Genomic DNA, 25,819 nt, shown 5'->3' on the forward strand with positions numbered 1-25,819 from the left:
ACTTCCCAGCTTCCAGAGCTATAAGAAACAAATGTCCATTGCTTAAGTCAACTCTGTCTACAGTGGACGTCACAGCATCTCAGGCACTGTGACACACCAATCAATAATACAGAGTGAGTGTATGTCCCTGCTCCTCCCCTGAGAAAGACAGGCTGGCACTCTGGATGCAGACAGGTCCTGGCACATGTAGTTCTTTAAAGAGCTGGGTTTAGTGGACACACAACCATAGGGGTGATTTCTGTTGTTCAATGCATGTGAGAAAGAGGGCTGACATACATTTGTGACAAGGTTCAGACCATGCTAATTTTCACTCCTACCAACATGCTTGCTAAAAGAGATTTATATGTGTAGTGTCTATCTCCTGTATTTATGTCACAAATTATAGTTAGCTGAATTTCCAGTCTTTTATTTCACTGGTAAAGCCAATACATGGGAGAGAGGCCCACTGTCGGCCTTTCTCCAAGGTCTTCTGCTAAGACTACTGAATTGCTGCTCAGGGGCCTTTCATTAGAGTTCTAGGGAACAGGCAGCGAAGATCAAATAGCTTTGAACAAGGCCTGAGAGTAAAGAAACAACACTACAAATGTAAGTCCATCAGCCAACAGCCCTGTGTAAGGGTACGGCTGTGACATTACGGTTATCTCAGGGTTAACACCCCAGAGGGTGTCTCTGCAAAACCAGAAGTGGACAGAATCACCACTGACCAAGGTCAAGGTTGGTCTCCACCTGAGCAGGCAAACCGGCTTGATCAACAAGAGCTGCCTAGGAGCCAATGTCCACTCGCTCACTCCCAGGCAAGCCGTGGGGACTGGAAAGCAGCATCTAGACTTTGCAGTTCATAAAGAGATGGAGGCTTGGGAGGCAGGGAGGCTGTTTCTAGCTGTGGAAAGCAAATATGACTAACATATCATCTAGACTAATTAGAAGGATTCTTGAGGTGCCGGAATAGTGAAGGTTTTAGATTACCAACCACCATATCTCCACCATTATCTCCTGATGGAAGAGAATGACTCGGCGGAGAGTCAGGCATCACATCCCAGGCCAAACCTCCCTCCCGACAGAAAAAGCACTGGCTCCAAGAGGGTTGCTCCTCTGGGAGAGTCAGGAAAGATGGACCACTCTAAGGGGCTTAGAGCCTCCCTGCACTTGCAGTAGTTATGTGCACACCCTTTGAGCTGAGTCCTAAATTGCCAAGCTCTTCACAGCAACCCAGAGGTAAGATGTTGTCTGTCTCATTGTGTATTATCCAAGTCATGCAGAAATAGTTTACCTGGCACCTGACCTATAGATAACGCAATGCAAGGTCCTCTACAAAGGTCATGCTCGGAAACAGTAGAATGATGTTACTGAAAAGAGACTGTGAAAAAAAATTAATACTTCAATGAGTTTACAGTTTTGTGTTGGGCCATACTCATAGCTCTCCTGGGCCACAGCTGGCCCACAGGCTGAGGGTGAGACGTACCAGGTACAAGGAAGGACCCCAGATGCATACTGGTACAGTCTGTATATCCATCTGAAGCTTGGCAATGGTAAAATCAGACTGTAATCCAATGGAATTCATGTCTGGAATTCCAGCTTCTGGTCCCCAAACTCAGGACGAGAGCAAGGTGTACACAGATTGGCAGAGAAGATATGCAGCAGAAACGGCTTTCTTCTTTTGACCTTAAGAGCACACATGCTCTTCCACCGGTCTTTCCCCAAGAATGTCCTGGTACCTAATCTAGTCACCTCATTTGCAAAAGACCTCTTCCATTCTCCTGGAGTCCTACCCTGAATCTCCGTTCTTCTCTCTGCCAACAAACAGGATCTAGAATCCCCTAGAGATGAACTTCTGGAAGTGTCAGAGTGGGAGTTTCTGGTTTTGGTTTTATCAGACACACCCTACCTGTGTGGTACCATTCGAGAGTTGGGGGTTCAAGACTTAGCTGGGTGCCTGCATCCCTCTCTCTTTGCTTCCTGACTATGCGTACAGTGTGTCCACCTCCCTCACCATGCCATGACTTCTCTGTGACAGTCTGCACACTTGAATGGTGAGCCAACATAAATGCTTCCTTTTTTTTTAAAGCAGCCCTTGAAACTTACTTTGTGACAGCAGCAAAGTAACTAGCACACAATCCCTAGGAGAACGCAGAGCCAGCACCAGGTCCCTACTGTCACTTCCCAGAGTTAGGTCCACTAAGTCATGTCAGGAACTTCAGGAAGGAACATCTCATCAAGGCTCACCAAACAGCCACATCCTGTCCTTCCCCCCTTTGTTTCCTCACACCCCACCGAAGCGTCCCTCGCCTTCCACAAGCCCGGGAGATGCAGAAGACATCTGTGTTAAGAGGGAACCTGTAATCATGCTACACAACTCACAAGAATCAATGAGCTAACGTCTGAAGGGCTACGATCCCTGCGGGACAAGGTAGCCAAACACCATAAACCGCTGCTCCATCCAGAAACACAAACTCAGCTGTACGAGGGAATGTGCTAATTATAACTCTTAGACTTCTCAATCCATTACCTCAAGGCGAATAAAAAAGATTCCAAGGAGTCAAATGTTTAGATTGGCAAACCGTGGGACCCCAGTGTGAATGTAAAACTGCTCAAATATAACTGGCAAGCTGACAGCTCTCATTGGCCCCTTCGGATCCACAGGTGCCAAGAGCGCCAAGTAATTATAAAACTGAGTACAGCCTTCGGGAAAACCAACTGCCCTTCCAAAAGAATCCACTTACTAACCAGAAGGTACTAAGCTCATTTTGTTCCACCGGATAAAAATCCCACCAAAGTCCTCTAGTGCCCTGCCGGCCCTCTCCCTATACTTACACCACCTGTCCACTCAAAGCCTGGACCACTGAATGCCAGAACAGTGCTCTACCGCTAAGCTATATCCTTAAGACTTCTGCCCACTGTACTACTTCGTCAGAGCATTCAAACCCAGAAGATCCAAGGTCCACCTCCAGTTCCGTGTGCCCGTGATAGCTCAGGCCTAATGCTACCTCTCCAAGCCTCAGTTTCCCCACAAAACTACATACCACAGTCTCCCCAAGTTTGTTCCTATAGTCTCCTGTCCCTGTTTCCATCATTGCTGACATGATTAATTCTAGAGAGGCTGATTTCCTTCATTTGGGGAATTCTAAAGAATGTTCTTAAAAAAAAAAAAAAAAAAGTCAGCATATGCCAGTCCACAAAAATCTCAATGTCATTTTCTCAGAAGCAAAGGAAAGCAGCTATCTGTTTCAGACTCATCATGAAAAACATGTATTAAAAGTCTAACTACAGACACCACAGAAAGATATGCATAAAATAAACAGGACAGTCCAGCACGCAGCTCCCCAGACATACACGGATTCTGTGTGCTTACAGCTATCCACACAATCGTCGGCTACCTTTAAAAATCCATCTGGTTATGAAAGAACTTAGTTATGACATCAAAATTCCAAATTAGTAAGTCTACATATTAGCAAAAGTACATCCCTTGAAAGTGCAGCTTCAGTAATGGCTCTCTGTAGCTGTGGCTAAGAAAAGTCCTTAGGAAAAAAATTCAGAAACTCCCTGAGCAGCAAGCTACTGAAATAAAGTCTAATAAACTATGTAAACAAAGAGAGAGATGTTTATACATTTACATTAGGATCTCATGAATGTTTATTAGCTGAGAAGCGATCAAACAAAAATAGCTAGGATGTTCCCCCAAAGACCCCGATAATATAAATTCAGAGGGCAAAGCTACTTTGTAACTTGAAAAGAATTAAAAATAAAAAAAAAATTTGCTAACTTGCTACAGTGTATTGATTCACATAAAGTTGACTAAAATCAACAACCACATTAGAATTTGGAAGCATTTTCTGTATCGATTTCTGGGTCCTTTTTCCTTGCAATGGTAGGAGTGACACTCTATTTAAGAATCAAAGCTATCACGACTCTCACTGAATGCACTCTGCTCAATTTATGAAGAGCTGAGAGACAACAAATCAGTCTTTACAGCACGCCATAATAATTTTTAAATGATGCCAAACATGTTTCCTAAAACCTACGTTTACAACACATCTACCTACAAATGTTAACTAAATTTGAATGACAGTTCACTTAAACTTCCAACCAACGCAATGCAATGGCAGGACTTCCCCTAAATGTCGTCATTCACAGCCGCCAAAGGGCCACTTGTACACCTCTCTCCTCGAACAAAGCATACCTATTACTTTATACAAAAATCCACCTTAGTCAGCTTGTCCATGCAAAGAGCCATCCAACCTGTGTCCCTGGAGGACACAGAACAAACTGCACCGTCAAATCTAGATGGGGAAAAAAAGTTCACTTCCTCTATAGGTACTTGGTCAGAAAGCATTTTCAAAACACATGAGATTGTGAACCAAGAAATTAAAAGGCTAAAACCTTAAAATTTACAGTTCTACTCTTTACATGTTTCATAATATGTGGTTAGAGAGATGCTGAGAAAATCAGTCACTTTGAACTAAAGTAAGAAACTAAGCTGCTTACCAACTTTTCCCCTCCATTGTCTTTTCCACAGACTTCACCAGCGCTTTAGCACGCGGTTCACACAAGAGGGAGAGACAAACACTCGTTGTAACAGAGAGAACACACTAAATACAACAAATAGTTTGCACACAGATAAGAAGAGGAAAGTGGGTCAGCACCAGGCTGGCAGAGGTAGCCAGAGCATCTACCCAGGGCCGACCTGCATGATGAACTGCAGTGCACTGACTGCTGTCGAACACCACTGCCGAGCACTGCTGCTGAGCAGCACCTAGCCTGCTCAGAGCACATAAGAGCAAGAATCTATCCACCGCTTCCCAGGCATTTGCAATCAAGCTGGGACAATTACAATCAACAGTGTGCACGCCACACAGCCTCTTCACCTCAAGATGAGAAGGAATATGGGGATTCGATTTACATTTGCAATTACCAGTCGAGCAGTTGGCATGGCATAGGCCGATCGATCAGAGAAAGACAACTTAGGGCAAAACCTGACTGGATGACCTGGATGACAAAAGATGACATGGAATGTGAACACAGAGAAGGACCCTTTAAAGCGGTAAGCGTAAAAAACGTTTAGCAAAGAGCCACTACATAAAAATGGCAACAGGGGACAGCTATGTACAGCCCTAGTGGACAATGCAGCAGAAAATAAAGGGATCCTGAGGCTAGACTGGGAGTCTACCTAAAGAACGTATACCTGTCAGAGTGTTGGGAGCAGGAGAGAGCTGAGAGGACTATGACTGTGTCCACACTGCAGTGTTACTAATGACAAATCACGGTGATCTCAGTCTGAGAAAATGCTACATACAGGTGATAGAGAGCCACCTAAGCACCTCTGAACAGATACGGGAACTGGGAAGCTGGGAAGCTGGGTTGGTCATCCTTCTGTTAGTGTAACAAAATGCCTGAGGTAATCCACTTAAAAGAAGAAAAGGTTTATTTGGGCTGCTCGTTTCAGAGGATTTGGTCCACGTTCGCTTAGTCCTTATTAGAGCGGTGCATCATGGCAGAAGTTTGTGTTCACCTCATGGTAGCCAAAATAGCTCTCCTAAGAGTGTCTCAGGCTGGCAAACAAATGGTTAACACATGGGCTTTGGGAAGACATTTCAGATTTAAACAACAGTCTAGACAGCAAAAAGAATGTTTAACTCATCATTTGGGTTACTTGTGCCGAATACTAACTAACGGAGCAAGGGCTGCTTGGGATAGCTGTTCGGATTACACACTACATAAAAGCAGGCAAGTCAAGGGGGAAAGAGGCTCTAACTAAGGGGCGGTGGGGGCATATCGCAATCTAGCATCAGGGACTCCAGCTGGGGCTCCAATCTAGCAGCTTGAGAATAAGAACTGGAGTGAGATGAAATAGAAAATGCACAGAAGAAATTAGACAATTAAAATCTGGGAAACTTACCAATGAGAGGGAGCAAGCCTGGCCAAACCAGAAGACCTTCCTCTCTCCCTCCTTGGACTACCCCCTGAGCTCTCCCCCACCCCCACCCCCACCCCGAGCTTCCCCCCCCACAACTCCCCCCGCCCCTCTCCACTGTGGCTCCACTTGGGCTGCAACGCACTACATAGCCCAGGCTGACCTCAACCTCCCAAGTACTGGGATTATAGGTTGTGCCAAGGAGCCTGGACAATTAAAGAATAGAGTGTCAGCATGCTATTCAGCTAAAAGTAGAACTGGCCTTTCAAAACTATATCCGGATGTATCTACTCAGTTCCAAATGTATAGTCACAAGTGCTCAAGTCACTGAGGCACAAAAATATCACTTCAAATCCATAGCAGAGCATAGTCAGGAGCACACGGCCACATGTCATGCCATAGCTGCGCACATAAAGATTCAAAGAATCAACACATCCACTGCTATTGGAAAATAATTTTGAGTTTCATACTTCAAATTTTTTTCACCTTTAAAACTGCCAGCAGAGATAAACATTGCCCTCAAAGAGAATTTTACTCTAGCAAAGACTATAAAGGACCTTAGCAAAATGTGGACATCCCTGCTCTAAGCAGTCAAATAGTAAATCCATTTATAACTGCTCCACACTTACAGATCAATGTCTCAATGTCTTGAAAATAACATGATGTTTAGCACTATCGTAGAGCATGTGCCTATCCTGTGTGAGGGTCTCAGGGTCAATTTCTTATACTGGGGAAGGGGGGGGGGAAGAGGACTCAATTCAGATGACATAAGGTTGGGTGAATTTTTAAAAAGCTAAGACCTTCCATGTAGAAATAACATTAATGTATTTCAATAGACTACTGGGTGAAGAAAACGACCTACACTCATCGTTACGGTGTGCTCCAATGAAAATCCATGCTAAGTTTTAATTGCCCAATGTATTGATGTTGAGAAGCAGTGGCCTGTTGGGAGATGAGGAGGTGATTAAAAAATATCAGTGTGCTTCTCCAAAGACTGGCTTAGTCCTGCAAAGAGTGGGTTACTACCCAGCAGGACCACTCATCTGGTTCCTTTCCCATGTGGGCCCAGATGTCTTCCATTGTCTACCATAAATCCAGCAAATGCTAATGTGTGCTCTTGGCTCTCCAGAATGATGAGCTGACATAAGCTTTTAATTACCCAGCCTCCACTATTCTGTTACAGTACTGAGAAACACTCTAAGACTCACATACATCAGAAATCCCCCATTTCTAGGTGAACACATACCCATCAAAATCTAAGCAACTTAATGCCTATGGTCTACACCTACATCAACCCTGATTCCTTTGTTAGCATGCAATGTCTGTAGGTCCAGCTCAGCATCAAACAGGGTCTTAACATCTACATAGCTTTAATCCTCTACGCCATGTACGTGAATGTGTGTGTGTTTATGTATGTCTATGTACATGTGTCCATATGTGTGTCTGCGTTCATGTGCCTGTGTATGTGTCTGAATGTATATGTCTGTGTACATGTGTCTATGTCTGAATGTATGTATGTATGTATGTGTGTGTCTGTGTACATGTATCTGTATGTGAGTCTGTATAGTCTGTGTGTGTGCCTCTGTTTATGTGTCTATGTATATGTGTGAATGTATATGTCTGTGTACATGTGTCTGAATGTATGTATATGTGTGTCTGTGTACATGTATCTGTATGTGTGTCTGTATAATCTGTGTGTGTGTCTCTGTTCATGTGTCTGTGTATGTGTCTGAATGTATGTGTGTCTGTGTGTGTGTCTCTGTGTGTGTCTGTGTGTTCTTATGGATGTCTGTGTGCCTGTATGTGTCTGTGTGTCTTACACACATATGTGCACACATACACACACATATGTATATATATATATGTATATGTATGTGTATATATATGTATATGTATGTGTGTATATATATATATATATATATATATATATATAGAGAGAGAGAGAGAGAGAGAGAGAGAGAGAGAATGTATGTCAGTTTTAACACACCCACTGAAATAATTCCGCCCCAGACTCTATTGGGATTACAACCCACTCAGTCTAATTTTAACTAAAGTGGGCTCCTGAAAAGAAAAGGAACTCAAAACCAAACTCTGGAGGAAAAAAATTAATTTGTGAAACACAAGGCAAACTCAAATGTACATTTTGGCTGAACCTTGACCTAAAGTGATATTCCCACTGTGCTTTTCCTTTAAACCACAAACCAAGGGACACAGTAAGAAAAGCCAAAAGCTCGGCGTCCCATGATCGCTCCGTGCTACCATCAAATACAATTTACCACAGTTCAACTCATGTAAATTTCACAGCCGGGACACTGAGCATTTCGCCATAAAAGGTGGAGTTGTGACTTAAGTAGATCAGGAGAACACAGGAGAGAAGCCCAACGAATGTGCAAAGTGTGGTGCAGCTTTTATTTCTAACTCACACCTCATGCGACATTACAGAACCCATCTTGTTGAACAGCAAGGAAGAGTATGATGCCTGCTTTTGGTCATAACCTACTGTTGCTAATAGTAGGCACTTCTGTTCTTTATTCTTCCTTTGCCAAAATGAGAGCTATACCCTTTAAAGTTATTTTTCTGGAAGGTAATGTAAACACACATTCAGAGGCTAATTTAAAGAAAATAAAACTTAAACACCAAAAAGAAGAAGAAGAAGAAGAAGAAGAAGAAGAAGAAGAAGAAGAAGAAGAAGAAGAAGAAGAAGAAGAAGAAGAGCCGGAGACAAGAGAGATGAGGTGGAGTTCGTGGAGGTATAGGCAGGGAGAGGCAGGTGGGCCACTGGGTTCACAGTCCATGTATGCTGGCCATTATTCCTACTAGCCTTACTTGTCTTAGTAACTCCTCCTCAAGGTTCACATAACGAAGCCCTCGGTGCCAGTACCATAAAATGTGATGGTCTTTGGAAAGAGGATCTTTCAAGTTAAAGGGGAGGACTAGAGGAGACCCTTACAAGAAGGCACAAGACACTGGAGAGATGTCTCAGCAGCTCAGAGCACTACCTGTTCTTCTAGAAGACCTGGGTTTGATTCCCAGCACCTAGAGAATGGCTCACAACCATTCGAAACTCCAGTCCAGGGGATCTAATGCCCTCTTCTGGCTTCTGTGAGCACCAGGCTCACAGATGGTACACAGACACACGTGCAAACAAGCATCCATACACAGAAAATAAAATGTTTTGTTTTGGTTTTTTTTAAGTAGAGGTGACAGATAAGACAGATCAAGGGATGACCTAATGGAAACAAGGCAGTTGCCTGTAAGCCACTCAAAAGGCGTTAGAAGAGACCTTTGGGAAGCCTGCTGACATTTTTGGTCTTCAACTTCTAGCCTCCAGATTACGAGAGAAAAGGTCTGTTTAAGCTGCTCTGTGGCATTTAGTTATGGAAGCCTTAGCAAACTGACACAACATTCCACAGTCCCTTCTAGCAACCGTCTGTCTCTTCACCCATGCCTAAGGTTTCTAGCAGTCTACCTTGGGCAGGCACTGACCTTCGTAGAAACTTGTCTCTGTGTCTCTGTACAAGCCTTAAAACCATCTCAAAGTTTGTCACCATGCCTCTGCAGCCCACCATTACCCCACTCCTTATGACCACCCTTTCTACAATATGACTATTCCTTCAAGACTTACTTGTCTTGGTAACTCCGCCTTCCTCTACTCACAAAACAACGTTCTCCAGAGTCCTGCCCTCCACCTCCTCTTCTCATTCTATGCTCTAGTCAGGTGTCCAAGGCTTAACCCCAAATGCATCTACAGCCTGAAGCACACCTGGACATCATGATAGCTTTTCCTGGATCCCAGGTCCTGACTACTGTACAAGCTCCAGCCCAGCAATTCAACAGTGTTGAAACTTCCTCACTGCCTGAATAAGCTACACAAACCAAAATGAAGCCCCCCCCCCAATCCCGGTCTGCGCTAACATCACTCAAGCCAGAAATGAGTGTTTTACTACATTCCTTCCAACTCCCCGTGCCCCTCCCATCCACCTGCACCATCCAACCCATGATGGCAATCTTCATGAAAACCTTTGCAGTCCTCTCAGTCTTGGTCTCTATTGGTAGAAAAATCAGCTAAAATCTGAAAGAAGTTAGTTACCAAAAAGGTCACCCACCGTATTATTTATTTATTTACTTATTAAAGTATGGAATAGCTTATTTAGGGCATGGGGAGGGGAGTTGAGGAGGAAGTAGAGACAAAGTAAGGGGGGAAGGAGGGAGGGGGAGGACAGGAGGAGAGGAGGAGGAGCGGCTGTCCATAAACACTTGGAGGGATGAGGGGAGGGGAGTGGGGAGTGAAGGAATAAAGAGGGAAGACAGTAATAGCTCACAGTATCATTTATGGCAGCAAACCAATATAATTGGAAAATAAAGGACTGTGCCGAAGAAATTATAGTGCCCAATGGAATACGATGTGGCCATGAAATGTATTTGAATAACTGTGCATTCCCAGCACAAAGAAAAGACATGGTCGTTACATATAATACACAGTGTTGCCTGTATTAAAGCATCTCACGGTATGAACTTGCTCAACTAGGTGACAACTCAATTAGTTGACAACAATACAACATTTTAAAACTAGGCAGCAACAGAGAAAACGTCTTCTATGTTTACAATTATATTTCTAAATATAAACATACGAGGTTAGAAAGTTCAGAAGTGACTATAGTTTTCATTTTAAGGTAGGATGATTAAAAAAAACAACAACAAACAAACAGAAAAACAAATTCAAGATCAGGTTCAATGATGACTCTGAACTCCTGACCCTCACTCTGCCTCCTAAGTGCTGGGCATACAGGCGTGATAAACTACCAGGCCTACCTTTATGTAGTGCTGGGAATAAAACACAGGGTCTCCTGAATGGTAGATAAATATTCTACCACTCTATTAATCCCAAATCATCCCTACCTCCCTCTCACCCACCTTCATGTTCTTTCTCTCTCAATGTGCAAAATCAAACCAGAAAATGAAAATAAATTTTAAAAAGAAAAAAAAAATCAGAAAAAATTTAAAAGGCCACTTCAAAGAAAGTCGGTCAGTCAGTCAGTTTTGTGTTAGCCAACTACTCATGGGCATAGGAGTTACCCTGGAGTGTGGCTGGTTGATATTCCTAGTGACAGCTGGTTGGGGCAGGGCTGGTTAGGGGCCGGGCTTTGTGTTCATGTCCCTTTCTCAGGGCCCAGATTTTATCTGGCTTGTGTGGGCTGTCACAGTCTCTGATAAGTCTCTTTTTTTAACTCTACGTTCCAAACTCTATGTGAGATGTTCTTAAAAACTATTCTCTAATATAAAATATCCAAAAGCGTTCTAATAATCCCATATTCTATGAATGGCTCGGGGACAAGTTGGAAGTTTACTAGAGAAGTCCTAAATTCTTAAATCCCTTTGACTGACCTTCCATTTCCCTGCTACATCTGCAATAATCTCAATACAAATTTTCACAAGACATAATCTGCCCTACACCCAACTATTCTTGAAAATTGTCAGTGTGAGACACTCAAAACTGACTCTTTCTAGAAATCCAACTCTGCCCAACTGAACATAAAAACAATGCACAACTGCAAAGCTGGAGCACCAGCCAAGGCTGCTGACAGCTCTAGAAACAAAAACTAGCCAGACACAAGCCGGGGCTAAAAACAACGGTTACGGTGGAAGAGATCCCTCAGGAGGCAAAGGTGAACCAGGTAGCCACTGGCCACAGACTGTGTGCAAAAGGAAGGAACCTAGTAAGGAGCTACACTCCAGGGCCATCGAATACAAGACAGGAGCCACAGAACTGTACAACTTGCCTCTAACACCCTCCCTACACCTAGGTCTTGTTTTCTAATTGCCAAGACAGACCCAGCATCAAAGGAGAATCCACGATGTCACTGGGTCTCCTCAAGGCTCAGGCCTTAGCCTTGCCATGCCCAACTTGAACTCGACACCACAGAATTAAGAGTACAGAAAAATCAATCTGCAAGATCGTGCCAACTCCATGTGTCTCTATAACACACCAAGCATCACTGACAGACACCCCTGTGCCTCTGCCATGCTCAAAGAGATGTCAAGAACCACTGTGACGAAAGCTTTGAAAAGCAGCAAGCCCTAGCTATGTCCACACTATCTACCCAGATCCTGCTGCAGTTGCTAAGACTTCCTAAAACAGAGAACTAATGCAAATAATTGTTATATTCAACGACTGCAGGATAAAAACAAATTACAGAACAAGATTTTTAGAAACAGGCCGTACTTCTGTTTATTTAAATGCCCACCTCAAGTAAGCAACTCTCCCCTGATGCCAGGCAACGCAGGCTCCCCAGGTACCCTTGCGGCCTGATAGGATTACTTTCAAACTACCTGTAGATAAACTTCTCAGGAAAAACCACTTCTCCACGCACAGTTACAGAAAGGGAGAAACACAAGGAGGGCTGAAAAGCTTGGTGAAGTCTCCATGAGAGAAATTAAAAGCAATGAGGTTTTGAGGAAACTTATCAGATTGGCATGGTTTCCTTGTGAAAATGCATTGGGTAACTTTCCAGAATTCTAGTCTACTAGTATGGAAAAGTTCAAATTTTCTTATACATACACAATGGTAATGCAATGGAGACAAACCCTAAGTAAATAGGCAAAGAGAAAAATTCATGCCCAGCATGCCCTTGACCACCTCTTTCAGAGTCCAACCCTGCAAGGAAGGCTCTGGGTGTTTTGGGAACCTTAGGCTTAGTTCATAACTTCTCTTGCTGAATCTAGGTATGCCTAAATAAAAGGCCACTTGGTTTGGAAGGTGAAAAGCATTTTACCAGGTGGTAAGAAATCAAATTTACTCCTTGAGCATGCACCTCAGACCTGCATGACAGCAAACACAGGGAGAGAGGTGGGATGAAGAGGAGCGGCATCTAAGGGGAGATGGAACAGAAGGGAGCAAAGGAGTGGGGGGTGACTGGGAGTCCTTCAGGGAGCACAGAGACAAAGAGGGAAAAGGACACCAGAAGCAACTCTCAAAGAGGGGCTCCCAATGCACACAGCCCTTCTGCTAACATTGGGGTAGCTTCTGTTGAGGCTGTTTGGACACAGTTGAACACACCATTGCATTTCTGCAACGCCTAGACACGCCAGGAAAGCTCTGTACCAGTGAAAGTTGCCAGCACCAGGCTGTCAGTCAATCCTTTTGCTCTCCTTCACCATGCAGCATCTGAGCTAGCTCGGTTGCTCCTTTTTCCAGTAAGTGTATTATAATCAGTGGTCAGGGGAAAACCAATAAGGGGGGTAACAATACAAGAGTTGTTGCTCTACTGTCCTGACAATCACTGCCAACCTTTCTTCCTGTGCCATTTTCATCTTACATACGTGCCCAAGAAGTATGTCAAAGTCTCTGTTAGTCATAAATTATGCACATGGCTTGGATTAAACAGATCTCAATATCCCAGGGAGGAGTGAGTGGCCTTAGGAATCCATTCTCAAAAAGACTGAACAATAGGAACTAACAGAGTTCTTGCTTTGGGCTGGCACTACACATGTGTGCACACATATTCCTCACACAATCCCTACTACAGCCCAGAGTCTGTTACTACTCACATTTTGCCGATGAGGAAACAGGCAGACACAGACTCAACACTAAAGCACAGACACAGGCTAGCAACACTAAACACAAAAGCCAACGTTCAAAGCCAATGCTTATTTGAACCCTGCACCAGCACACCACACTGTTTTTCACTCATAAAGCTCAGATGGAGTTGCCCCAAGTGCAAAACCTTGACCAAACAGAGCTGCACTGCCACGTGAACAGGGTGCAAAGACCTCAGGGGAATACAAATCCCTCTCCCCCTCCACCCATCCTGCTTTGGGAAGCAGACTTGACCTCTAAGCAAAGACAGCTACTTCCCTGGATGCTTGGATGCCCCACAGAAGCAGTCAGTAGAAGGGCAGCAGCAGTAAATGTTCAACTAATGATGGAGCTTAGTCCCCCCAAAACCCATCAGAAGCTTAAATATCCTGAGCTGAAACTGCATCTAGTCTACCTTGCCTGGGGAACCTCACAACACAGCAATGCAGGACACTGCAGGTTTTAGTTCTCTAGCCTGCAGCCCATGTTTGCTGAGGAAAGTTATGGCTCCCATCCTGCCCGGCATCTGGACAGAGTAACAAGATAAATATTGTTAGCTGGAGAAAAATCAAACTCCAAAGTACAGTTCCCACTGAATGCATATTGCTTTCACACCATCATAAATTCAGTCCATGAGGTAAGAAATAGGGGCTGTCTGAACGAAAAGCATCGGTGGCAGAAAACCTAGAAGTAGGGTGTCTATTCCACCACAAAGGCAGCCCTTTCCCTATTCAGGCAGCTTGTTTGGGAGAGAGGCATACTGACCAGAAATAGGTCGGCTTACCTTAGGTGGTAATTCCAAAACTCACCAAAGTCAGAACTTGACTTAAGTCCATGATGACTGGTGCTACCCTCGACCCATCATGCACCTGAGGACCCCCACCTCAGGGCTCAGCAGTCACCCTTGGTTTAATTTACTTTTCGCTCTAATATATGTGGATCTCTGAGTAGACAAGAAGAGGAGAGAGGAAGAGGAGGAAAGAGATGTAGTGATCTGTATTCCTCTCTACAGCCAATGTCTCCCATGTGCGCTCTCGAGCTTGCTCTTCCATGAAAGTACAACTATACCTTCTCTGTTCACGATTCTGACCCTGTTATGGTACCCACGACATAGAAAGCATCCGAATATTTGATGACTACATCAAAATGAATGCATTTAAATAACTAAAAGTCACCTTTCCTTACTTCTAAAAGTATATCATTTTAAATTAAAATGAATTGTGACATTCCCAACACATGCTCAAGTTACTTCCTGCTCCACTGAAAGCCACCTGACTTCCGGTCCCCACAGCAAGTACATATGAGAAGACATTTAAATCAACCAAGAGCTATCTAATAAACAAATAAATACCCAGTCAATCCCTTCTTGATACACCAGAAACAGCAATCACAAAGGCATTAAACACTGACCACAAGAGCCATAAACACCCTAGAAAATCTAACAAAAGATGAGAAAGACTTTCACACATAAAGTACATATTAAATTTCACTGGAAGGTTGTAAAAAACCTAAGTAAACAGAGAGGTTTATCAGGTTTGTGGCCATAAGCCATAAGACTATAAAGCCGTCCATTCTCCCTGAATTTCTATTAAGATGCATGCAATTCCAGTAACACAAAACTGAGGGTGGAGCGAGGTGGGTGTGGGGAGCTCCCAGCGAAGTTGGAGAAAACACAGGCAAGTGACACAGACACTCAGCTGCGTGTGGCGCTGATACAAGTATAGAGAATGCTATGAATCCAGTAACTGCACTATGATAATGCTTAGCGTTATTTTTACCATATGATTGCTTCAAATATGGTCTCTTCTCTTAAGTTCAACCAGGGCGCACTGTAAACTCAAAAGTATAAGAACACCATGAATCTGGGGTAAAAACTGGTAAAGAAAATGGGGAAAGAACTGGATACTCTTAAATGTGTTTAGTGGATGGGGCACTTGAAAGAAACAAGCTGTTTTGTTTTGTTATTTTAAAAAAAAAAAAAAAAAAAAAAAGCTGGGTGTGATAGCTGGGTGTGGCACACAAACCTGTAATCTCAAAGGAGGGAGCAGAAAGATCCCGGTGAGTTCAAGGCTAGCCAAGGCTACAGAGAAAGCGTGTGTGTGTGTTTGTGTGTGTGTGTGTGTGTGTGTCTGCATGTGTGTCTGTGTGTGTCTGTGTGGTGTGTGTGTGTCTAAAGAAGGAAGGAAGAAAGGAAGGAAGGAAGGAAGGAAGGAAGGAAGGAAGGAAGGAAGGGAGGGAGGGAGGGAGGGAGGGAGGGAGGGAGGGAGGGAGGGAGGGAGGGAGGGAGGCAGGCAGACAAAAAGGGCATTATGAAGTTAACAGGATGAAGCATATGCAATTCATGCAGGACATATTCTCAGCAGCGTCAGAGAGCCATGGATCTGAAAACGTCCAATGAAGTGACAACAGCAGTTGTGTAGAAACAGGTTCTTCAAGAGGGTACCGGAGGCATCAGGCAGACGTGTGACAGCCACAGCTCCTTCTCAGAACTTCAATGCACAAATCCACAAAGGCCAGGAGGTCATCCCGAAAGGAAACTTACTTCAAAGGAAGCAATTCAAATGAAGTAGTAGCAACATTGGCCAAGGAACCCTCTTTATGTAATTTATGAGAGTCATTTTTCCCACTCTGCTGCTCTTTTTGTGGAACAAGCTATTTGGGGCAAGTGCTTTTAAAAGTCTAAACCAGAATAAAGGCTTCAGGGTTCCAACAGAGAGCGCAAGCTGAATTCAGCAATGACCTAGGTGGATAAAAGGTCGTAGAAAACAGAGAAGTGGGTGATAAGGATGCTTTTTAGTAAAAACAGTCAAGCTAAGCACAGATTTAGATGGGTCTGGGGGACAGTGAGCCATCTCCACAGGAAAGAAAACCAGCACTTTGTGCCTGGCCCTGTCTCAAGTACGGCCAACATCCTTTCATCTGCATCTCTGCAGAACTTGGGGATTCAAAATCAAAATACCAACTCCACAAGTTCTATCTTTAAGGAAGGGAAGAAACATAGAGCTTATAAGATAAAAATAAACAAGTCAAGATTAACTTCACTAGGCCTGAAAGGTGTTTTAAGAAACTGCCCTAATAATGGATATTCAAGACCCCCTTGGACTTGCATAAAAACCTACATGGGAAGTCCCACTGCACTTCCGTCCCTCAAATGTCACAGAACATGAAAGGAGGAAGCCCTAAGTCACAACCCTTCATGGCAGTTCGCGTGCTTCTATGACTACTTCTCCGCACCCTGGAGATGTCAGGCAAATGAGAACTTTTTCCTATGTGGCTCACCCTGTCACGTGCACATTCATAACTATGGTTCCTCTACTTGAAATGTAAGTGGATTACATGAGGACTGAAAAATACAGCTAGCAATGCAAACTGGCGCAAACCCAATGTTATGAAAATTAAGCTACTCCTCAAGGCAGCTGGGCTCTGGCTCTAAAGTGAATGGACGCTGGCAATGCTTTTGAAGCTCTTTCAAGGAGGAAGAAATGGTCGGCTAGGATGCAAGCATGTTTCCTATCTAAACATGGCAAAGAGCTCTGCAGGGGAGAATAGCACAGAATTTAAAGGGAAGGAGCAGGGAGGGGAGATTACACACTGGGAACTGTGAGTGGGGCGGTAGGAAGCACTCAATCAGTTCTCTGGGGGGGAGGGGCGTGGGGGGGAGGGGTGTGTGTGTGTGTGTTTAGGTCTCACTGCTAGAAGGGGCATAACAGGTCCATGACACATGTACATAAGGCCAATAACTAATAATTTCTTCCATTTTCTTTCAATTTAGCTTTCTAAAAGTTACTTAAAGATACTAAATTCTAAACTGGGAAATGGTGGCACATGATTTTAATCCCAACACTCCAGAGGCAAAGGCAGGCAGATCTCTGATTTTAAGGCCAGCCTGGTCTACAGAGTGAGTTCTAGGACACCCAGGGCTACACAGAGAGATCCTATCTCAAAACAAACAAACAAACAAACAAGGAACAAAACAAAACACAAAAGAATGCTGAATTCTTAGGCTGGATAAGATCAGGACTCAAGAGTTTGTCCAAAGAATCTCAAGTTCAAGGCCAGCCTGGACTAAACAGTGGGTGAGACCTTGTCCCATTTAAGACTAGGGGCAGTGGATACCCAGGTGATTTGGGCTTGCTGCTGCTCCCCTCCACTCCCTGCCCTTACGCCACCCCACCCCAGTGCTACAGATTAAACTCAGAGGGGATCTAATACTAGGCAAGGGCTCTACCTATACCACAGCCCCAAATATTTTTATTATATATTCACGGGAAATCTGTGTGGTAGTTACATACATGCATCCAGCATGAAGGACAAAATATTAATTGCCTGAATTTCTCTTTTGAAAAAGTTCAAAACTTACAAAAAAAAAAAACAAAAACATAACCCTAAATTTTATTTTCATGTTAATGGCAAAACTCCATCATCTCCAATCTCAGAGCACCTAGCGCCCCTGAAAAACCCAGCTTGATATCCTCTTAGGCTTGTCTGTGCTAGAAGGAAAGACAGACACCTGACTGCCTGTCAGGTGCAGAAATTCTACTAGCCCCCCTTCTCCCCCCCCCCCCCCCCCCCGCTTTCTCCCTCAGTCTCTCAGGCCAACCTCTGCAAGGGCAGACACACACACACACCATTTCACACCATATTACCCTGTACTCACTATGACTACAGCACACTGTTCCCACCTACACTGATGGCCTGAGGCCAGCTGAGCTCCCAGGAAACTCCTAGACAGCGCCCAGTTCCCACAGAAAGATGTGGGGCTGTGGGCTTTGGGGAACTGACAAGAAAGATCACCAGCCAGAGCCTGGCTTCTCAGAACCAAGTCTCGTAGGGATAGGAATCAGGATTGGGGAGCTAAGCACAGGATTCAGAAAAGCTGGAGAAAGCAAACCATTTTCCTAACTACAGGCCAGCCAGGGCACACACAGGAGGCCAGGCTCTAGATGACCAAGGACACAAGCAAGGAAGAAGGAGTCTCTCTCCGAAGTGGTTGCTCCCTCAAAAATCCTCAAAACTCATCCCTTGGAAGTGGTTCAAGGCTAGTAAGAGAGTTCAGTTGGTGAAAGTGCTTGACACTCGAGCTCTATGACCTAAGTTTGATCTCTGGGACCCATGTAAAGGTGAAAGAGAAAACAAACAAACAAAACCCTATGCCACATAGTGTACTCATGCATGCACTTACAACAGCATAAACCATGCACTTCCTGAAAAATATCATGAACGGCCCGTTAGCACAACTAGGTGAACTAGGAAGGTAATGGTTAGCATCAAGTTGACAGAATCTAGAATTACCAAGGAGATGGGCCCCTGGGCATGTCTGTGGGGATTACTATGATTGTGCTGAGGTAAAAAGACCCATCCACTGTGTGGGTCACTCTGGCTGGGATCCTGGACGGTGTGAGTGGGAAATGTGAGACCAGCAGCAGCAGCAGCAGCAGCAGCAGCAGCAGCAGCAGCAGCAGGCATTCACTGCCCTCTGGCCTTTGACTGTGGGGAAAATATATCCAGCTGTCTGGAGCGCCTGTGGCCCTGAAGTCCCAGCAAAGAATGACAAGTACCTTGAAGTGTGAGCCAAAAGGAACAATTTCTTTAAGTTCCTTTGTCAAGGTATTTTAACACAGCAACAGGAACAGAGACTAAGACAGAAATATCCCTCCTTTATGGACATTTCTGGTTCAGCACAGCCTTTAAAACACAAATACACCTGAGGTAGTGGTGAAATGACAGTCCCAGTGAACTCAGGACATAAGGATGCTGGAGCTAAGACCTGACAATTACCCATGTGTTGCTCACTCCTTCTCACACGAATTCCAAGGATTGGACCTCAGGGTCCTGGGCCTGAATCATCTAGAGGGAAACAAAGCCAAGGATGGAGCGGGCACCTGTGCCACACTTCCTTCCTCTCTTCCCACTTGGTTATTTTCAGCTTCTGTCGGAGCAGCATGTATTGCCTTGGCCTTGATCGCCGCAGCTGTCACAGCCATTTTCTTCATCACAACAACATCCACTCTCTAGGCAAATCCATCTGCCCTGCTACACTGTCCTTGGAGACACAATGGATTTCCTTTATTGCTTTTGAAAGGTGTCAAACACAGGGTCTCACTCACATCAACTGGGTGCTTAACACAATACGAACTGATGAAGAAAGTACCCAAAACTGTCACAGGTGACCAAAGTCTGAAAGGAGTCTGCTGAGCACCTTTCTCCCCATCCCCCAAGCACTGCTTCAGTGCTGGTCTGTAGAAAGATGCTCACAGACAAGAACTCACATATATTGCCTGTCTTGGAGAATTAATGATGTGAAGAGACAGACCAAAGTCGCTGGTATGCCATTGACCCTGGAGACCAGATAGTATCCTGGGCTGAAATACTTAGACAGGGCACAATTTACAGTCTCTAAATTCTTATCGTAGGAACTAATATGTATGTATGCATACACATATTATATATATATATATATATACACACATATATGTGTGTGTGTGTCTGTGTGTGTGTGTGTCTGTGTGTGTCTGTGTGTGTATCTGTGTGTGTGTGCACTATAAGTGGAGGGATGTCATTTTTTTTTTACCTGCCCCAGGAGCATTCTGAGAAGACCATAAATAATTCACTACAAATCTCCATCCTGTACTTGGTGGTTACTCTTGGGCCAAGGTCTGGTCCTTCTGCCCAGCACCACTCTCTGTTCCAGCCCAAGGATACAGGTCACTTCTGTTCCCCTTTTATACTGATGTCTAAACTAGTTCACTTCCCAGTAGGGAAGGACTAAGTACACAAATCATGTGGAATGTGTGTTCCCACAGAGCTCAGTAATGTGATGATCTCAGAGGATCCAGCGGAGGAAGACCCTTGACACTTCTCTAAGGAAGAATGTCTTCTGTAAAGAGCTCTTGCCAGGAGCACGGGAAGCGTGTGCTGGGAAAATCCTCAGCCTGCGGCTGCCTGTGCTTCCAGCTCTGATGCCCCACTTCCTCTCTGCATCACATTCCTCCTGGGTCTCAGCTGAGGAGGAGCAAAGGGCAGTGTTCTCAGAGGCCTTAAGAGAAAAAAGAGCCAAAATGGATGTCAAGAAATAGGAAATACTATATATAAAGTCAACTTCTAGTCTACCAATTTGAAATGTTTTCTTTTTTTTTTTAAAAAAAGAACTTAATTTTAAATGTTGGCCCCCCGAAATAAAGTTGTTTCATTGAAGCTTATGTAAACTGGGTGTGGTGGCATATGCCTATAATCCCACTGTCCATGGGATGTAAGGATGGCAAATTCCAGGCCAGCCTCGGAAAACACCAATAAAGGGAGCTAGAGACACATTCCCTTGGGAGAGTGCTTGCCCAGCATGCAGGAAGCAACACCTCTGAAAACCCAGTGAAGCAGTAGGAAGCAGAACAGATGTTCAGGGCCATCCTCAGCTACATAGTGAGTTCTAGGCCACCCTGGCCTACATAAGACCCTGGTGGGTTGTTGTTGTTGTTTTAAGTATGCTTATAAACTTTTCAAATATTGCCATTTTAAAGTCGTGGTGCCACTTATCTGGCCTGCCAAAACTATTCTGCAGTGGCTTTAGGAAGGATCAACTATAATGCACATGAAAGTGATTTGGAATCTGCAAAAAGCTAACCAAGTAAATAGGCAAATTATGATTATTCATAAGATTTTTGCTTTATGTGTTTGTTTGCTTGTTGTTGGAGACACAGTCTCCCTACATAGCCCTGGAACTCAGTAGTCCAGGCTGGTCCCAAACTCACTGTCTGCCTCTGCCTCCAGATAACTGGAATTAATGACATAGCGCAATTATACTGTGTTTAGTTAGAATACTGACTTTAGGATTGAGCACTCAAGACTTCATTTCTGTCCCTTCCTGGATACTGTACAACTATAATACAAGAAGCAAAGTACTAAGCAAGGAGCATTGGCTCACACCTATAATCTCTCAGCACGTCAGAGGCTAAAGCAGGCGGATTATCTTGAGTTAACAGCCAGCCCAGGGTATATAGTGATTTCTAAGACACTCTGGGTCACAAAGACCTGTCTCAAAACAAAAACCAAAAAAAAAAAAAATTTAAATAAAAATGTAACTGGGCCTGGTGGGTTGTTAGCCCTAGATGTGAAAGACAGGCAGGATGATCAAGAGGTCAAGCAATCAATCTCAAGCTCCATAGTGAATTCTAGGCCAGCCTGGGCTGACACCTTTGGCCACGTTGTTTTATTAAAGATTAATATAGTGATGATGCCTATAAAATTCTACACATAATAAACCTACTAAATGGTAACTATAATTAGTGTTGGCCTATTTAATTCATATGTAAATGTCTAGCTATTGAAAATAGTGGATCAGAGGAGGGAGACAAACCTCACCCAAAGCAGATCAAGTGGTACCAGCATGGATATACAAGAGGATGTTACAGTGCTCTTAGACAAATGGCCATCTCACTCGAAGCCCACACCCTTCCCCAGGGAAGTCTGTCCATCCCTGTTGCTTTGCATAGCTCCGTAGGGAAAGTTGGTGTTAAACACCAGACTTGACAAAGTGATGACTCATCCCAGAGGGGGTGCAGCGGAGTTGCCAGGCTTATCACACAATCCTGCATCCACTGGGACAGCCAGAGGCCAGAAATCAGCTATTTAAGGAGTCTCCCATTCAGAATTCCTGCAGCAGCAGTAATGCCCTAGCCCTTTACATTTTGTTGATGTATAGACCAAAGAGCACTTGGGAGGACTCCAATTGAACTCACTTAACAAAACAACTCCCATGAATGAAAAGCCTAGAACAGTAGGCTAACAACAAAAGAGCGTGTCCATGGCCAGGCAGTGTGACAGTTGTAATGGCACACAACTTGACATCTGGACACGGTCCTGCTACAACCTCACTCACATCATGATGGCTTCTGAGGACATGTTCCACTCCTCTACAGCCTGGCTTGGAAGCGAGACCACATCCCCCCTCAGAAGCGGACAAGCCCTCGGCAGGCGGGCGCTTGCGCAGCTCTTTTCCATTACCACTTAGTGGGCACAAAACATTTTTTCCCCCAGAGTAAGCTCCCAATTCGCCTTCTAAGGTTAAAAAGCTTTCAGCTTTGGTTCCTCTTGACAGCAAATGACCAAAGTGGTGGTTTCATGGTGGCCCCTCAGCTTGTCCAAAAGGAAACACTGGTCCCAGCCAGAAGGCTGTAAGTTATCACCACAGTAATTCTAACCTGCATTGGACTTTGGGTCTTTTCCATCAGAGTCCCACAGGCTTAACTATGAACCTGGAAATGTCAGCCTCCCCTCCCCACCCCACCCCCAGTTTTGCTTGGAAACCTTGTTCAGAAACACCCATAGCTTGATCCCCCAGGCTTGCTCCCACTCCCAAAGTCAGTTTATCCTTCTGGAACTCTTGATTCCAATCTAGGACTGGGTCACTTTAACAAACACCCAATTTTACTCCTAAAAACAGAGAGAGAGAGAGAGAGAGAGAGAGAGAGAGAGAGAGAGAGAGAGATTCACTGTCAGCCAGGGTTCTCTCTCTCTTACTTCTGTAGGCTCACAGGAAAGCCCAGAACACTTGAAGCCATGACTCCAGTACAAAAACCCACAATGAGTGTCGGGTGGGTCTTTTCTTTCTTCTGGGACCAATGAAAAAGAATCTTCAACTCAGTGTTGCATCATCTTACTCATTTATTTAGCAATCTGATTTCCTGGTGCTTCCCAGGCCCCAAATGTTCTTGGAAAAGCATCCTAACTGTACTGTATGATAACGGAGAAAACTATTTTTTGTCAAAAATGGTTCTATACTCACCTAGCAGGGTGTGGTAGTGCACACCTGTAGTCTCAGCTCTTAGAGGGCAAAAGCAGGCAGTATCTCTGAGTTTCAGGTCAACCAGGGAATAAACCATGTCTCAAAAAGTTTTTGGTTTTTTTTTTTTTTTCCTTTTCTTTTCTTTTTAGACAGGGTTTCTCTGTATAGCCCTGGCTGTCCTGGAACTCACTTTGTAAACCAGGCTGGCCTCGAACTCAGAAATCCGCCTGCCTCTGCCTCCCAAATGCTGGGATTAAAGGCGTGCACCACCACGCCCGGCTTTGGGTTTGGTATTTTGTTAGCCTATCCGAGCCACAATAAAATCCACAGATACACATGCACACATATATCCTGATTCATTGCGAAAAATATTTCAAAACAAAACAAAAGAAGCCCTCTTCGTCCGTTATAAATAACAAGATCTGCCTTCAGCAAACTCCCATAGCCAGAGCCTAGAACTTCAAGGAAGAACAGAACTTGCTGCACCAATTAGTGCTAGGCCGTAGTATGAACAAAGCACCGCAAATAAACTCCACAGGCCTTTAGACAGAAGGTTGTGTTTGTAATTAACTCCAACGCACTCTCATTACCCCCTCCCCAGAGCTCCACCCAGCCCAGCGCCCTCCAGGGCTCCCGTTCCCAATCTGGTTTCCATTCGAGCCCCGCCCCCTTCCCCTTGCCTCTCTGGGACTGTGAATCAATCCCATCCCGGGCAGGAAACGGGACCCGGGGCAGCCCCCTCCGCTGTGGCGGAACAAAGGAGCGGAGCGCAGCTGCACTCGCAGGGCGATCCATCGGGTCCCGTCGCCCCTCCGGGTGCGCCGCGGCCGGGGCACACCGCACCTGAACCCCACGCCCCAGGACGCCCCATTGTTCCACCTCCGCCTCCACCTCCGCTTCTCCTTCCCACAGGAAGCCATAAGCTTGTCCTTCCACAGAACCCGGGGCCGGGAAACTCCAGTGGGCCAGAGGGATGGAGGGGGATGCGAGTGGGCCCGCGGGAAGCAGGGCTCCCCAGTGCCCGTAGGTAGGAAGCCAATAACACGAAGTGAGAGAACAACTTAGTTTGTAAGCCCCTTCCCTCTCGTGCCGCCCCCGAAGCCACACGGGGCCGCGATCACCCTCGACGACCTCGAGCGCGCGTGGGTTCACGGTGGAGTGCCTCCGCGCCCCACAGGAGCGCCCCGGGAGCTGATGGACCCGGGATTGCAGGCTGCGGCTGAGCCTGGGGCCGCGCGCACAAAGGCACGGGCGGGAAGGGAGCCGGCACGGGGGAGTGCATCGTACCTCTCCCGGCAACCGCTCGGCCACTCCGCCTCCGCGTGCTGCTCGCTGGCCGCCGCCTGGGGAACGCGGGTCAGATCCGATGCGGGGCTTGTGCCACAGTTGCTGCGGGGGATCCCGCGCCGCTCAGCCGACCGTGCGTTCCGTGCACCCACACCGCGTCCGCCGGCTGGGCTCCGAGTGCGCTGGCTTGAGGCGCGGCGGCGGCGCGGCCACTCCCCTCTCCCGGCGGGGGCGGCGACCTCACCGCCCGGACGCGCCCCTCGCTCCCTGGCCGTGGTTCACCCAGGCGCGCAGGCCGCACAGCGCCCCCCGGTGAGCACCCGGCGGGCGGGGACACCCAGGAAAGAGCGCTGGCCCTTCACCTTGGCCACTGCATGATCCGCGAACTGCAGACCAGAGATGCCGGGCAGAACAGCTGCAAGAGCCTGGGCGCGAACCCCAGCAAAGAGAATATTCTTCTCCACATTGCCTACCCTCCTAGGTCCAAGTTTGGGTGCCCAAAAATATCACAAAATGACAATTTAATGAAAGAGAAAATGGCCTGCCATGTGAGGCTTTTATTGTCTCTGTCACTGACATGCATATTGAATATATCATTAGGTACTGAGCAATGACTGGCAATCACTTGGCCATGGTAGAGGGTCTGAAGACTCAGGACTTCTCACTCCATGTGTCCTCACCACGCTGGGATTCGGGACAAGCCACATGACCCTGGGTCTGGCTTGTTCCTGGAAGAGGTAAGGGTGTTCATCAAACTTACTCATGGGGTGAGGTGAGGATTACTTGGCTGGGGTGTTAAAAGCACGGCAGACACAGTAATTATTACTCATAAATCTGACGACTTTATCCTATAATGAAATAAATCGCCATAAATGGGGCCAGGTTTAAGTGCACTGACCTATATCTGGATACTGTCACTGAAAGGAGGTGAACCAAAGATTTCCAACCTTATATAGTCACTCTGTCCCGCCAGCACAAGAACCACAGGCCCCAGGACTTCTCAGAGGCTACCAAGACCCTCCTCTACAAACTGACCTGCTTGGAATTCTAGCATCATTGACTTAACCGGCCTCAGTTAGGTCTTCAGTCGGAGTGATAATGGTATAAGCTAACATATTTTGAGTAGTGGGTACCATTTTATTTAATCTTCACAAAAACCTGTGAGGTAAGTTACTTTTTTATGTTTGTTTTTGAGGCCAGGACAAACAAAGTCTGAGAGTTCTTCCTTCCAGCTTATATACAACTATGGAGAACCTCCACAAATTCTTTG

The 25,819-nt window shown here is 45.4% G+C and overlaps 1 protein-coding gene across 2 annotated transcripts in view; it reads right to left on the bottom strand.

Moving 5' to 3' along the window:
• Window positions 1–24,748, bottom strand: part of Myo1b (myosin IB) — a 165,422-nt gene extending 140,674 nt beyond the window's left edge. Inside the window, exon 1 of one of the 2 annotated variants that reach the window (XM_085837047.1) lies at window positions 24,550–24,748. The gene's annotated coding sequence lies outside the window, so the exon portion shown is untranslated. Of the gene's footprint in view, window positions 1–4,482; window positions 4,590–24,549 lie in introns of those variants that run through there. The other variant, XM_085837050.1, reaches the window with a different exon arrangement.
• Between the last annotated feature and the right edge of the window lie 1,071 nt (window positions 24,749–25,819).

Source organism: Mus caroli, unplaced genomic scaffold (genome assembly GCF_978045245.1).
Source record: "Mus caroli unplaced genomic scaffold, Mus_caroli_1 scaffold_1, whole genome shotgun sequence".
Taxonomy (NCBI): Eukaryota; Metazoa; Chordata; class Mammalia; order Rodentia; family Muridae; genus Mus; species Mus caroli.